At 39.9% G+C, this 12443-nt stretch overlaps 1 protein-coding gene across 16 annotated transcripts in view; it reads right to left on the bottom strand.

Moving 5' to 3' along the window:
• MSRA (methionine sulfoxide reductase A) overlaps window positions 1-12443 on the bottom strand; it is a 547769-nt gene that overhangs the window by 338500 nt on the left and 196826 nt on the right. The gene's annotated exons all lie outside the window — the stretch shown is intronic.

The raw sequence follows: 12443 nt of genomic DNA, 5'->3' as shown, positions 1-12443 counted from the left end.
TGATTGTTGAAATGGTATTTTTCTAAAAGCAAGTGAGAGGCTGACCACTACAACTTGGGCACTCCTGAAGGGTGCTCTCACTTGTCTGCCTTGGGACCCTGCACAGAGTGGCTAGGGCAAATTCTGCTCACCAGTGCATTCCATGCTCTGTTAACTAGCATACCCCACTCTCCTAATTCTGCCTGCAAGGGGTGTCACTTAATAGCAAACCTTCAGACAACAGATGGGATAGGAAGAGCGGTCTGTCCTGTCAGAGTGGAAACCAACAGGGAGGCCAGGCTTTCAATAGAACATGTGCAGTCATCACATGTTCCTTTAGCATTTTATCCAAATGTTCCCTCTCTTCCAGCTCTTTTCCCAACTTCTAGACTTCACACAGAAAACAGCTGTGCTCACAATCACTTCCAAGGCTACCTCCACTACTAGAATCCCAGAAAGTTAGAGAGAATAAGAAGACTGACACAGCCATCCCACTTCTGAGACTGCATACTTCTCCCCGCAACAACTTATAGTTTCTGACAATTCAGTGTCCCCAGATCACTTTGCCTGGTTCAGCTTACTGTGAGGTACACATTTATACTTTCCTGTTTGCACTTTTAAACAGCCCTTTTCTTTTCTTTTTTTTTTTTTTTTCAACGTTTATTTATTTTTGGGACAGAGAGAGACAGAGCATGAACGGGGGAGGGGCAGAGAGAGAGGGAGACACAGAATCGGAAACAGGCTCCAGGCTCCGAGCCATCAGCCCAGAGCCCGACGCGGGGCTCGAACTCACGGACCGCGAGATCGTGACCTGGCTGAAGTCGGACGCTTAACCGACTGCGCCACCCAGGCGCCCCTAAACAGCCCTTTTCTATATTGTTCAAACCACATATCACCGATTTGAAAATGGCTCTTAATCCATAGGTCTAACCCCTGACCATCCACCTAAGAAAGCTTTAGAAAGACATGCATTTCCAACTCCCTGCTTGGTATGTCCACCTGGAAGATTCCCTGATGCCTTGAATTCAGTATATCTAATGTCTAATAGACCAACCAAGCCAGCATCTTCTTCTGATGTCTCTATTTGTTTTAACTGCATCAGCCTCTTCCTAAAACCATAGTAAGAAAACTGAGAGTCCCCATTGTTTCTTCACTTTTACTTTTCTCAACCTAACCAGTTTCCTGGTAGTCAGTCCTTCATACTCTCACTCCCTTCCCATCACCATCACCCTGGTCCAGTAACTCACCAGCTAGATGATGACAACAACCCCCTCAACTGTCATCCCACCTCAGCTCCCTCACTGACATGTATATTTCACATTGCTTTCAGGTTGATCTTCCTCACCTATACTTTCCAACATGTTATTTGTCTTCTTTAAAACCACAAGTAGGTAATATGCATAAATCTTAAAAGTCATAACACTCTTTTATCCTATGCTTCCACTCCTGAGAAGCAGTCCTAAGGAAGTCCTAAGGAAGTCCTTTTAATTAACAAATACTGATTTTTCAGAAATGTTTTTAACAACATTATTTATAACCATTAAGTATTTGAAACAACCTAAATAATCAATATTAGAGAAAGTATTTAATGATGGTCCACCCATAATTTGGAGTACTACTCATCCATTTTTCTAAGATTATTTAATTGCATGGAAATATTCAAAATGTAATGTTAAGGAAGAAAATTCAGGGTATTAAGCTACATGAAGAATGGGTTCACATTTGGTTTAATGTATACACTTTGAAAAACAGACTCAAGGGGAATAAACCAAAATATTAATAGCAAGATTACAAGTGATTTTCATTTTCTTCTTATACTCTTTGGTATTCTCCAAATTTCTATAAGAAATATGTACTCCAGGGGTGCCTGGGTGACTCAGTTGGGTAAGCATCAGACTTTGGCTCAGGTTGTGATCTCATGGCTCATGAGTTGGAGCTCCACACCAGGCTCTGTGCTGACAGCTCAGAGCCTGGAGCCTGCTTCGGATTCTGTGTCTCCGTCTCTCTCTGCCCCTCCCCCACTCGCACTCTGTCTCTCTAAAAAATAAAATAAAAACATAAAAAAAAAAATTTTTTTAAAGAAATATGTACTCCAAGTGTCATAATCAAAAACTAGAGGGGTTTTTTTAGGTGTTTATATAGATTGACAGATAATATGTAAGGAAATACAACAAAATGTTGGAATAATAGTTGCATTTTCATGTTCTCTTTTGTGTTTTTATATATTTTCCAAATTCTCTCTAACACTTTTTTTTTCTAAGTTAATTTATGTTGAGAGAGAAACTGTGAATCGAAGAGGGGCAGAGAGATAGAGGGAGAGAGAGAGAGAATTCCAAGCAGGCTCTGCATTGTCAGCATGGAGCTTAATGTGGGACAGGAACCCACGTACTATGTGATGACGACCTGAGCCAAAGGGTGACACTTGACCAACTGAGCCACCCAGGTGCCCCTGTGACACTTTTATAACCAAGAAAACTAAGGTAATTGTTAAAGTTCTAATACTCATACCCTATCCTCAGCCAAACTGGAATACCATTCAATACCATTGTCCTCGACTACCATGTTACCTGCTCGTGCTCCACATCCTTCACCCCCACTCCACCTTTGGAAATCCTATCTATCCAGAATAATTTCAGATATCATCTCCTCCCTTAAGTATTTCCAGAAGGCCATTCAGATATAAAGTATCTCTTTTTAGAACCCAAACTATTTCCACCCTCCTACCTCAGGCATTTATATAGTCTGCCCTATGTAATGACTATTGACTTCTGTGCTGTGACCTCCTCCCTACACTATGAACTAAGAAGATGGGCCTATCTCTCTGGAGTTGGTTTTCCTCCTATCACCTAGCATGGTGGGCCCCTCAGGGGAGTAATCTTTTGAATGGAACTGGAATTCACTGAAATTTAACGGACCATCTTTGATCATTATCATGGTGTTTATAAAGGAGGTATTCCTAGAAATCACAGTGCCAGGTTATGGACTACTCAGATCTTCCTTTGAGGCTTCTAAAGTGGAAACTCAGTGATTATATGGAGAAAAATAGAGCATTAACATAGAAAGAAAAAAAGTTCTCATTTCACTTTCTCTTTCCTCTACCAAATTCCTGTATTTTTGTAGACAGATTCAGAATCATCAAAGGTGGATATTTCAACCAGGCCTGTATGCTGAAACATTCACCACCTTGGTGGACTCAGGAAAGCTCCTTATACTTTTAAGTTTTAGTTTCCTCATCTATAAAGTAGGAAGATTAACAGTACTAATCACAGAGTCATCGAAAAAAGTGCATAGATAACATATAAAACATGTCAACAAGCATATGGTAGGTCCTCAATAAGTGTTCATTTCCATTCTCTTCTCTCATTTTCCCTGCTTGTTCCATGTCCCACTACCAATGTGGGGTATGGTAGTGGATAGTATGGTAGTATGGTACCAATGTGTGCACACATTCAAAATTCCCTCTCTCAGTTCACCCAAGGTGAGAGCTACTTTTCCTGACACCCTTGGTCCCTGAGGTGTCACACTGTCCCATGGTGAAATGTGAGAACCATCCCCTCTGATCTCAAATGAAACAGACTGCATTATGGTCTCCTAAGTAGCCTCTCTGGATTTCTGCCCACAGAATTCTCTAAGCTAGCTTCCCCATTTCCTGAGCATATAACTCTCTAGTTACTACTCAACTCAGACATCCCTTCTCTAACAGCTACTTCTGAAGGCATCACTTTTTTCTTTCTTTCTTTCTTTTTTTTTTTTTTTTTTTAAGCTTAACATCTCTTCACATCTCTGCCTGCTCACTGATTCCTTCCTGCCCAATGTTATCAGCCAGGTCTTCATCATGCCACAGCAACAAAGAAGGCTAGCCTCAACCAGGGGCACAGAGCTGTGTGCCTCTGGGCCATTCACTGGGATGTTTTAAGCATCCATTTGTCATCTGAAAAATGAGTTAAGTTATTTTTAACATCCAGCTTGATCACTGAATGATCTGATGGCTCTGTAGAGAGAATAAGAGGCAGAACTGAAATCTATATTCCTCTTCTTAACTTTAACTGTGATTTTACGACTGTGATCAGTGGGCAAATAAAATCTTTCCTACAAACAGCACATAACCTGGTATCCTTTTCCTTACATGCCTGGAAGAAAAGGAAGGAAAGGGAAAGAATTAAGGAGGCCACATTCCTGGTGTGAGCCACACACTGTACCAGTATCTTTGTACACATGGAATCCCCCAATAACTGTTCAGGGAAGGCAGAATCAGCCCCCCTTTAGCAATGAGAAGATGGAGATTCAGAAAGGGTAGGTCACTTGCCCAAAAACACAGAACCAAGGCACACTCAGGATTCCAACCTGGGTATACCTGGAATTCAAAGCTGGTGTTCTTTCCATTATGCTATGCTGCTTTCCTAGAAACAACATCACAAGCTTATCTTTGTAGAAAACTGTGTAGACCTGTAAGCAAGCTGAATTAAGATCCTCCCTATTACAGTTACAGGGTTTGAAGGATGCTTCTGATCTACCACACTATTCATTACAGGGTATTCAGTGGCACCTGGTAAATAAAAGGCAGTTCATGTGAATCTTGTAAAAGCAGCGTGATTTTATGGAGCACTCTGCTGGAACTGCATTTTCTGTAATGGGATTTTACTAGATATAAATAAAGTATCTAAAGAGTCAATGGCAAAGACACAGTGCACTATTCACACATTTCCAAGGCACTCCTTTCCATGGGTCCCTATCCTTTATAAAGCACAGGGATGACACCTAAATGTTGTCGCTCTGGTCTAGATGAGTGCTCAAACCAGGGCAATAAACAAACCCAGGTTCCAACCACAATATGACAACCTGGGCAGAGATGGGGAATGTCCTAGACTACATTCTAGAAAGGTAACTCAGCAGACCTAAGACAAGAGGTGGCCAGGCACTGGTCACCGACACACATTTACAAACCTTGGCTGTGTGTTGGCTGGGGCAAATCACCACTGGTCAGCTATCCAGCAGAGGGGAAGGTGGAGAAGAGGGATTTGAAGACAGTTTCAGTTCTAAAATGCTATGACTATCTCCCAAAGATGAAAAGAGGTGTTAGAAATGTAAACGGGGCCTCAGTATATTTTCTTTCCTAGTTTTACTTTTTAGCAAACCTATATCATGTTAAATAACTCAACAAGATACTTTCCTTATCACTCTCTTACTTGAAAACTACAAAATTTCTGGCATAAGAACAGACACTCAGATCAATAGAACAGAACAGAGAACCCAGAAATGGACCCACAAATGTATGGCCAACTAATCTTTGACAAAGCAGGAATGAATATCCAATGGAATAAAGACAGTCTCTTCAGCAAGTGGTGCTGGGAAAACTGGACAGCGACATGTAGAATGATCTTGTGTATGGTGTCACTTTCTGACACCATACACAAAACTAAACTCAAAATGGATGAAAGACCTAAACGTAAGACAGGAAGCCATCAAAATCCTCGAGGAGAGAGCAGGCAAAAACCTCTTTGATCTTGCCCCCAGCAACTTCTTACTCAACACGTCTCCGGAGGCAAGAGAAACAAAAGCAAAAATGAACTACTGGGACCTCATCAAAATAAAAAGCTTCTGCACAGTGAAGGAAACAATCAGCAAAACTAAAAGGTAACCAACAGAATGGGAGAAGATATTTGCAAATGACATATCAGATAAAGGGTTAGTATCCAAAATCTACAAAGAACTTATCAAACTCAACACCAAAAAACAAATAATCCAGTGAAGGAATGGGCAAAAGACATGAATAGACACTTCTCCAAGGAAGACATCCAGATGGCCAACCGACACATGAAAAAATGCTCAACATCACTCATCATCAGGGAAATATGAATCAAAACCACAATGAGATACCACCTTACACCTGTCAGAATGGCTAACATTAACAACTCAGGCAACAACAGATGTTGGTGAGGATGCAGAGAAAGAGGATCTCTTTTGCATTGTTGGTGGCAATGCAAGCTGGTGCAGCCACTCTGCAAAACAGTATGGAGGTTCCTCAAAAAAGTAAAAATAAAACTACCCTATGACCCAGCAATTGCACTACTAGGCATTTATCCAAGGGATACAGGTGTGCTGTTTCCAAGGGACACATGCACCCCCATGTTTATAGCAGCACTATCAACAATAGCCAAAGTATTGAAATAGCCCAAATATCCATCGATGGATGAATGGATAAAGACAATGTGGTATGTATATACAATGGAGTATTACTCGGCAATCAAAAAGAATGAAATCTTGCCATTTGCAACTACATGAATAGAACTGGAGGGTATTACGCTAAGCAAAATTAGTCAATCAGAGAAAGACAAATATCATATGCTTCACTCATATGAGGACTTTAAGAGACAAAAACAGATGAACATAAGGGAAGGGAAACAAAAATAATATAAAAACAGGGAGGGGGACAAAACAGAAGAGACTCATAAATATGGAGAACAAACTGAGGGTTACTGGAGGGGTTGTGGGAGGGGGGATGGGCTAAATGGGTCAGGGGCATTAAGGAATCTACTCCTGAAATCATTGTTTCACTATATGCTAACTAATTTGGATGTAAAATTTAAAAAATAAAAAATAAAATAAAAAAAAAGAAAACTAAAAAAATTTCAAAGTAATTTCTGTTAAAAGAGAAATCATATGGCAATTAGATTCTGATTAATATTTTCATTATTTGATGACAATTAATTACCACATCAATTCCTAATGCTTCTCTAATTTGATTATTTTTTGCAGTTTCTTCCCTAACTTAAAATATGCCCATATGGACACATGCATCTGCCATTCTACCTCTGTGCTGTGATTGATACCATCCTGCAACCTTTCTACACATTGCTGTAGTTTAGCATTTAACCTTGGCATAGTCTCTAAAGAGCACTAGATCTTTATTCACCTAGAGAGTTCAGGAACCAGAATTGCAAAGTTGGAATGGACCTTACCTCTCATCTAGCTTAAATGCCCTGAGAAGAGTAAAAAATCCCTTAGTATCACAGCAAATAGTTGTCCAGTCAAAGCCTGAATTGCCCTCAACCTCTTGAAGCAGTCCAGTCTACCTCTAATGATAGCTAGGTCTTCCCTACATTGAATAGAAACCCTAGAGCCCCTCCTTTGTTCTGATCCTCTACCTTGAGGCTATAAAAGAACAAATTTAGCCCCTCTTCTGCATGACAACCCTACAACACTTTGGCCATTTGAAGACAGTTCCACTGAGTTCCTCTTGTCCAAGCTGAGTACAAGTTCCTTCATCCATTCATTAGACATATATTTGAATTCACTCACTAACTGCTCTCATCAGAATGTGCACAAGTGTGTCTGTATCCCTTAAGGACCGTGAAGCCACAACTGTTCCCCAGGTACACGCTGATGAGGCAGTGGATTCCTCTGTGAAGGATGACCATTGGATGTGTCTGCACTGTGAAACACCAGGCTTTGAAAACCGAGCTTGCTAGAAACAGCACAGTTCTTTCAGCTACTGGAAAGAAAGTGGTTGCTAGCTAGACTAGGGGATCATAATTAAAGAGAATAGCACCTTGATCCAAGAGAACCATACTTCTCCTGAGGATGAGGATGAGGCTAGAGATAAGGCATGGTAAGAGTGAGCTATGGGATTTTTATCAAAACCTGACAAATATGTTTAACAGTTTGGCTGGGGCAAAGAAAAGAAAGCCATGAAGAAAAAAAAATAGCATTCAGTTTTCCCAAGAGGCAAAGTATTTTTTTAATTTCCCAGATTTGTCTGTTCATGGTCCCTGCCTTCTCTAAGGTGCCTGAAATTGTATTTCCCTTTTTAAAATGGGTAGGAGAGTTCTAGAGTTTTAACGAATAAATGACCATGACATTTACCAGTGGGTGTTGACTAACACAGTAGAATGTTTTCAGTTCCAGCTCAATCCTAAGAGAAAACAGAAGACATATGGATGTGGAAAGAGGTCCCAGATGAAGAAAACTTCCAAAACAATCTGCAACCACAATGTGACCCTCTTCTTATTTTTCTTGAGAAGCAGAAAGACAATAAAGAGAGGCCAGGGTCAACCTGGATCATTCCACTTTATCAAGAAGAAACGGTGTAGCTGGGATGGATGTTAGTGAAAACCAAGGCTTTCATTGTACCAGTATGAAAGTGAGGATTAGACAAGACAACTAGTTTGAGATACTAAGTGATTTCATTAGACTAAGCAGCATTTAATGTTTTGTTTTGTTTTTGAGAGACAGAGCATGAGTGGGGGAGGGGCAGAGGAAGAGAGAGAGAGAGAGAGAGAGAGAGAGAGAGAATCCGAAGCAGGCTCCAGGGTCTGAGCTATCAGCACAGAGCCTGATGGGGGGCTCAAACTCATGAACCAGGAGATCATGACTTGAGCCGAAGTTGGACACTTAACTGACTGAGCCACCCAGGCACCCCTAGACTAAGCAGTATTAAAGTGACCCTTAGTGACTTGGTCAGGTACTTTTTTGCTCTATGAATAGGTGTGAAAACACACTAGAAGCATGGGTCTCTGCCACCACATTACACCAGATCTCATGACAGTATCCACAGGATCCAGGTGCAACTAGATAACTTGAATGGCATCCTAGGCTACTCCCCAGGTTGCCTGTACAGTGAATCTGAGGAATTTAAGACATTCCATCTTTCCTCTGGCGTTTCACCGTCATTTACACTTTTTCTTCTTTTTGGGGAGGGCAGGGAGCAGGGTGGGCATGGTTATATTACTCCCTCCTTCAGTTTCCTATCCCTCTGCTATTTTTCTGCCTTGCAAGTACCTTCTGCTATTATTCATTCTTTCATCTAACAACTATTTTTACTGAAAGTCTATATTAAAGACTAGGGCCTGGTAACACAAAGATACCTAGACATGCTCCCTTTCATCAGAAAGCAGGTAGACAGAGGGAGATTGTCAATTCAATGTCTCATCATAATGCAAGATGACAAATCTTATGTGATGTACAAAGGCACAAAGATCTGGGGGGGAAAACTGGGGAAAAGTTGCCAAGACTTCCAAGAAGAGTAGGGTTTAAACTGAAGGTGTAGAAATATACGGAGCGGTTAGAGAACTAGGAGGAGGCCCCTCACAATTTGGGTGAAAAGTCACATTAAAAATGAAAGCTTATTGAGCAGATTGGAAGTAGGTTTTACAAGGCCTTAAATGCTACACTAAGGAAGGGACACATCTTCCTAGAGACAAAGATCCCCCCGTAAAGGAATGGTATAATCATACTTGTACTTTGAGAAGTATTTCTGTCAGGTATGTGATCAAATCTCTTGGGGAAAAAAAGACAAAAAGACAAAAAGACAATGACAGATTTGCAGAGAGAACCTCAGATGTGTCCACTGGACTGCATGCCCACTGCCACCACCCTGGTTCAGATAACCATCATCTCACACCATTTAAAGACAGAGCATCCCTGTCCTTGAGGAAAGGGGAACCTGATTTTATTTTTACTGGTAATGATAGAAGCTGTAATATGGGCAAAGTAGGGTCTCTTGTGAAAGAAAAGAGGATAATGCAGCTGTTTTAAAAAGAGTACAAAAAGAAGGCATGAGAAATGGCCTTCAATAGCATCCAATCTGATCTTTTCAAATCTTATCTCACATCTTTCTAGTCCATTCTTCACACTGAAGCCTGTGTGATCTTTCTAAAATTCAACCATGATCCCATCATTTCTATGGTTCTTCTTGCTCTTAAGATAAGGTACAATTTCCTTCACGGGGCTAACTGGATAGGTAGTGATGTTAGAAAACCACAATAGGAACAAGTTAAGTAGGAAAAGGAAATTACTAACTACCAAGGGTCTGACTATGATATGGCCAGCACTACCCTATAAAATGTACATAGTCTATTCCAGAGGGATCTGGAATCCTTCTGAGAAAGTTATCATTATTTTCATTTGATAAGGGATGATCCCAGGATGAAGACCGTAAGGATATGTTGGTGAGGCAAAGCTAGGGTAGCTAGGGTTTGAACCCAAGAGTGAGTCCATTTCAAAACAATGTCACCATGGAACCAGAGGAGAAGAAACAAAGTGTTCTAAAAGGAGTTGGGTACAGGAGTTGAGTACAGATGTGGGAATAGGGGTGGTCTTTGGGCAAGATGGACCTTCCCTGTTTTACAGTCATTTTTATTTAATCTTTACTCCCACTCAAAACTCTTTATTCCATTGTCCTCATTAGATCCCTACCTTTGACTCTCTAGATTTGGCACTCAGTTTGACTAACCCCAAAAAACATTTCATCAAATTTATGGTTATTATATATATTTCTGTCCCAGTCTCTCTCTCTGGGATCCTTCTGACACTCCATTACATGTATATTAGACCAACTGACATTATCTCATAATCACCAAGATTCTGTTCATTTAAAAAAAAATTTCTCAAATTTGTATAATTTTTATTGACCTGTCTTCAAGTTCACTCATCCCTTCTTAAGCAATATTGAATCTCCTGTTAAGTCTATTGAATAGTTGTGGGGTTTTTAAATTTCAGATGCTGTATTCTTCAGTCCTAGAAATTCCATTTTATTCTTTTTTATAATTTCCATTTCTTTGCTGATATTTCCCTATCTATTAACTCATTCAGTCCATCCTTTACCATAAATTCTTTAAGGTATTTATAATATGTTTTGGGTCCTTGTCTGCTAATTTCAATGTCTGACTCATCTCTGGTCCTGCTTCTATTTACTTTTTTTCTTCTTTAACCATATGTTCTTGTTTCTTCACATATCTGATCATTTTTTTATTGCATACTAAACCCTGTGGATGATATGTGCTAGATTTTGTGATTCTTCTCCAAAGAATGTTGAATTTTGTCCCAACAAGCAAGTAAATTATTTATGGGTCATCTTGATCCTATAAAGGCTTAGATTTAGAGTTATAAGAATAGGTTTATTTTGCTTTTTCTCCTTAGCCCTAGGATGTAACCCTTTATCCTGGGTTTACTTCTAAGACATGGCCCTCCTAGAGTTTAAAATAAAAGCCCAAAGTTTTTAAAAGTCTCTTTAACCTAGCAAGCCTTGAACTCCAATTCTCTCCCAGAACCAAGCTGCCACTGACTCACCCTTCTAGCAGCTGCTTTCTGCTGGAATTTCTTTGGAATCTCACTCTGTGCATGTACAGACAGAGGCAGCCACAGATTTGAAGGGGAATTGGTAAGAGATTGTGGGGGCTCTCCCTCTACTGCTCCTTCCTTCCAGAATGTTTTGCATTGATTTCTAGCTAGTCTTGCAGGCCCTGGATTTGACCTCTTTTTATTCAGCCTGGTAAGATAGTTACTTTCTATTTGTACTCTCTTTATTCCCTAAGCAACTGACTAAGCAGTTCCTAAGCAACTGACTACTGGAAAGCACCCTCAAGGAAAAACCTGGTTAAATGTGGTGCTTCTCAGGTTTGTTTCCCTTATTTTAAGAGCTATGTTCCCTCCAGATTCTGCCCAGACAACAACATTTTGTTGTTCACCAGTTCCTTCAAGTAACTGTTTTTTGGTTTTGTTTGTTTGGTTTTGTCCACAGTCAAAGCTGTTATCAGATGGAGCTTCAGAAACGTATTCAAGTTCAGAAATCAGCTTACTTAGAATTTAAACCCAAATTTGGATGATAACATATCTGACATTCCATCCCAACATTTTTTGGAGCTGGAAGAGTTAAGAGGTTTAGGGAAATACCGATTTATTTTACTGATAAATCTTAATCTTATTGTAAGCATTGATTTCATATTTTATTTTATTTTATTTTATTTTATTTTATTTTATTTTATTTTATTTTACTTTATTTTAAGATTTTATTTATTTTTAGTAGTCTCTACACCCAACATGGGGCTTGAATGCACAATCCTGTGATATCATATTTTAAATCACATCACCACATTCCTTTGACCTGTGCTCCATTCCGTATTCTGTGTATACCAGAAGTACAATTTGAAGTACTTCTACACTGTTTAATGTATTGTAGAACAATCATTTTGAAAGGACTCCTATGCACTCGTTCAACTTGATTCTAAGTGGTTTAATTCAATTACATCTAAAGATGCAAGAACATCAATCTGTAAGTAGAGTGATAATAATACCTACATACAGTTGACTCTTAAAAAACACAGGGGTTTGGGCACCAAGCCCCTGTACAATTGAAAATCCATGGGGCGCCTGGGTGGCTCAGTCGGTTAAGCGTCCGACTTCAGCTCAGGTCATGATCTCGCGGTCCGTGAGTTCAAGCCCCGCGTCAGGCTCTGTGCTGACAACTCAGAGCCTGGAGCCTGTTTCAGATTCTGTGTCTCCCTCTCTCTGACCTCCCCCGTTCATGCTCTGTCTCTCTCTGTCTCAAAAATAAATAAACGTTAAAAAAAAATTAAAAAAAAAAATCCAGGTATCACTTTGGACTCTCCCAAATTTAACTGTTAATAGTCTACTGGAAGCCTTATCAATAATATAGGCAGTTGACTATCACATATTTTATATGTTAT

Source organism: Leopardus geoffroyi, chromosome B1, assembly GCF_018350155.1.
Source record: "Leopardus geoffroyi isolate Oge1 chromosome B1, O.geoffroyi_Oge1_pat1.0, whole genome shotgun sequence".
NCBI lineage: Eukaryota > Metazoa > Chordata > Mammalia > Carnivora > Felidae > Leopardus > Leopardus geoffroyi.
The sequence above is the reverse complement of the archived record's forward strand: the minus strand, read 5'-3'. Positions and strand labels throughout refer to the sequence as shown.